The sequence below is a fragment of the Monopterus albus genome, unplaced genomic scaffold (assembly GCF_001952655.1).
Source record: "Monopterus albus unplaced genomic scaffold, M_albus_1.0 scaffold318.1, whole genome shotgun sequence".
NCBI lineage: Eukaryota > Metazoa > Chordata > Actinopteri > Synbranchiformes > Synbranchidae > Monopterus > Monopterus albus.
The window spans coordinates 28,810-32,653 of NW_018128198.1; positions in this window are offsets into that span (position 1 = coordinate 28,810).

Sequence of the window (3,844 nt, forward strand, 5' to 3'; positions counted from 1 at the left end):
CCTTCTCCCCCTGCTTTGAGCCCCCCAGCCACAGCAAGAGGAGGCGCACACACACCACCCAACCCCCCACCAACTGTCTCAGCAGGCCTGAGGAAGATCAACCCCCGCAAAGCAGCAGGACCGGACAACATCCCTGGGAGGGTTCTCAGGGCATGTGCCAGCGAGATGGCTGATGTTCTCACCACCATCTTCAACATCTCCCTCAGCCAGAGCTTCATTCCCACCTGCTGTAAGCCCACAACCATTGTCCCCCTTCCCAAGAAGAGCCCGGTCACCTGCCTGAACGACTACAGTCCAGTGGCACTCACCCTAATCATTATGAAGTGTTTTGAGAGAGTGGTGCTGGCCTGCATTCAGAGCAGTATACCAGACCCCCTGGACCCCCTGCAGTATGCCTACCGGCCCAACAGGGCTACCTCAGACGCCATCGCGGCTGCCCTACACTATTCCCTTTCTCACCTGGAAAATGGAGACTCCTACATCAGGATACTCTTCATTGACTACAGCTCCGCCTTCAACACAGTTGTCCCCCACAAACTGTTCACACTGGGTCTGCACCCCACCCTCTGTGACTGGATCCTGAACTTTCTGACTGCCAGGCCCCAGACTGTCAGGATTGGCAATAGGACTTCAGCCAGCATTGTTACAAACACTGGCACCCCACAGGGATGTTTCCTCAGTCCCATCCTCTACACCCTGTTCACCCACGACTGTGTCGCCTCCCACAAACACATCATCATCCTGAAGTTTGCAGACGACACCGCAGTGATAGGTCGCATCACTGGCGAGCCAATCCCAACCGGCAATCAGGCGACAGCAGGGTACACCCTGGACAGGTCACCTATCCATCGCAGGGCTAACACATAGACAAACAACCGCACACGCACTCCTATGGGCAATTTAGAGACACCAGTCAACCTAAGCCACATGTCTTTGGACTGTGGGAGGAAGCCGGAGTACCCAGAGAGAACTTTTCTTATACTATATTGCTGCATCTGCGCCGCTTAAAGTGCCTTAGATTTTGTGTTATTTATCTACTTTATATTTCATTTGTATTTTGTGGCATTCATGTGGACAGCAAAGTAAGAATTTCATTGTACAGGGAAACACGTTTCCTAACTGTGCATATGACAAATAAACACTTTGAACTTGACTTAATCCAATGAAAGTTGAAAGCGATATGAAATGGAAACATTCAAGTAAAGTAGCCACATCCTGTAATGTAATGTCAAACAATGCAGGGAGGGTCAATCTGTCAAAAGGTTTCTTTTGTCTTACAGAAGAAATTATTTGTTCACTTTCCACAGGATGCTAAGCCGCGTGACCAGGCAACAGGCCTAACATATGTATGCTGCTGCACATGTATTGGAAACCAGTATCATCAGAAGCATTAGTGTTCTCACTATTTTTCTGTCAGTAGCTGCTGGTTTTCTCAGTGTTGGTGACTAGTGAAGCAGCAGCGCCCTCTGTTGTTTGTAAAGAGAAGAGAAAAGCTTACAGCACCTGGTATTCCCAGGCGGTCTCCCATCCAAGTACTAACCAGGCCCGACCCTGCTTAGCTTCCGAGATTGGGCGTTTTCAGGGTGGTATGGCTGTAAGCAACAGCAGCCACCTCTACTGCTCTTCTTTACATGCTGCAGGCTCATGTCTTTTGACATGTGCTTCACACCATCACAATTTCCGTATTGCCCAAGGAAATACCATCTTAACACACTGGTCACCCTCATATTGTTGCATGCAGTTATATTTAATCACAGGACACACAGGACCTCAAGCTACTGATGCTTTATTTACTGTTGGGCAGTGTAATTAGGGTGATATCAGAAAAGCTTTTTGTTCTGTAAAGATCAACTTTAAATCAGTTTGATCTAATAAACAAGAGTCTGACTCAGATGCTGTCAAGCAGGTACTACCTGTTCTTTTAATATGCCATTTACACATGTGATTATGGACACTCTGAAACTCACAGCATGGTTTGTTATCTTTCCTGCAACAGAAAGACACCACTGGCCTTATCTAATAGTTTTGTATCTCCTATGAAGTCTGGGATTTGATGTTTAAAGGATTACACCAGTGTGTTTTCCTGTTTAAATCACATTTGGTACGATCACAGGAATCTGTTTTGTTGTTGTTGTTGTGACTGAGTTGTTTGGGTGTTTTTTTCCACTACTATTACAGACAGCTGTTTTCTATTGATCTCAGTACAGAGTGACTATCAGATGGAAACTAACAGCTTCTTGAAAAGACTGGAAAGACACATCCTAAAACCTAAAACCTAAAACTCTGTTCCATGTATTTGAAACATGTTCAGTAAAAACTACAACTTGTAGTTAAAGAGCCAAAACACTGGTGTTGTCCTTTAAAATCATAGCTCCCAGGTTCACATGCATGAGCACAAAGCTGCTGTGAATGAAGGTGCAGACAAAGCCTACTATTTTTTTAATTTCTCTATTGTTGGATAAAGTCTTTAACATAAGCTCTTGTTCAACCAAAATATGAAACATCTATGAATCACAAAAAAGTCATATTTCTTCACAGCAGCAATTTGTGACATTTTTGCTTCCTCATTCCAGTGCAACAACATAAAAGTCAGTATACAGTATGGTGACATAGAATAGTAACAAAAACAAAATCAAAGCAAACCATGTTCATTTGTTTCCTTTCAGTCCTGGTACATGTACATACAGAATGTGGTACATGCTGCCACTGATTAGTATGATATGTATGTTTGTATGTCAGAAATATTTAGAACACACTGAGAATAATAAATAACCTCAACACAGCTCCACAGGACAGAACATACAAAATATTGTTTTCAAAGATCAGTAAACACTCTGATTGGCTGATTTGCAGATTACACAACCTGACACATACTCTGCACTTCAGTTAATTTAGGAAAAACCTTTGTACTTACACTGTCATGACAGGAGTCTGCAAGCCTATTGGGCTCCATTCTAATGACCTAACCTCTAAACTGTCTTTAAATAAGTAAGTATTATGGATATAGAATATATCTGCTTGTTTGAACAGGATAACATAGCTTAATGATGCTATACGGTCTGATAGAAGGCAGCTGTGTGGCCCTTAACAAAGCTTTGTTGCAGAGCATGAATTTGTAATCATGGACCAGCTCCAAAAGCTGCTTTGAAATCTAGTTTTTCTGTAACACTCAATGTCAAGGCAGACACACAAACTTAAAAAAAGTGGGTGCGTACATGTCTGACCCACTGTACAAACAATGGCGCAGCTCCAACATTACAAACCTATAGTCCTTGTTTTGTTTTGTTAGTTTTTTCACATTTGTGGCCTTTCACAACTCTAAATAAGGATGAATTGGTTTTGTTAGTGTTAAAATGCTTCCCTGTGTCGCCCTCTAGTGGTTCATGTGGGTACAGCAGCCTAAACACAGCTGGTGTGAAGGGTGCTTCTGTACAGAACACAAAATTGGGGACTGACAGTGCCTACTGATCTCATGACAGAAACTAGTTAGTTTTCATGAGTTTGCAGAATGAAATGTTGTAAAAAAATACATGAAAATTAAGTAAAGACGGTCTGTCAATCGCTTACACATACTTAACCCCCCCATATACACATACACGTCCACAGAGAGAGAGAGAGACTGTAGCACCCTTCACACAAACAAACCCCGATAGCCATCTGTAGCCTTGTGTCAACCAAGGCTCCACTGGCCTGCAGTGTCCTCAGTGTGAACGTGCAACGGCCCCTGATTCTTGTTGAATAATTGTTAAATATTATCCAGGTGACGTTGGTATTGTTGGATATGTGTCTCTCTTTCTCTTCCAAGTGTGACTGGCGCCGTTAAACCCTCACAGTTTGCTGAACA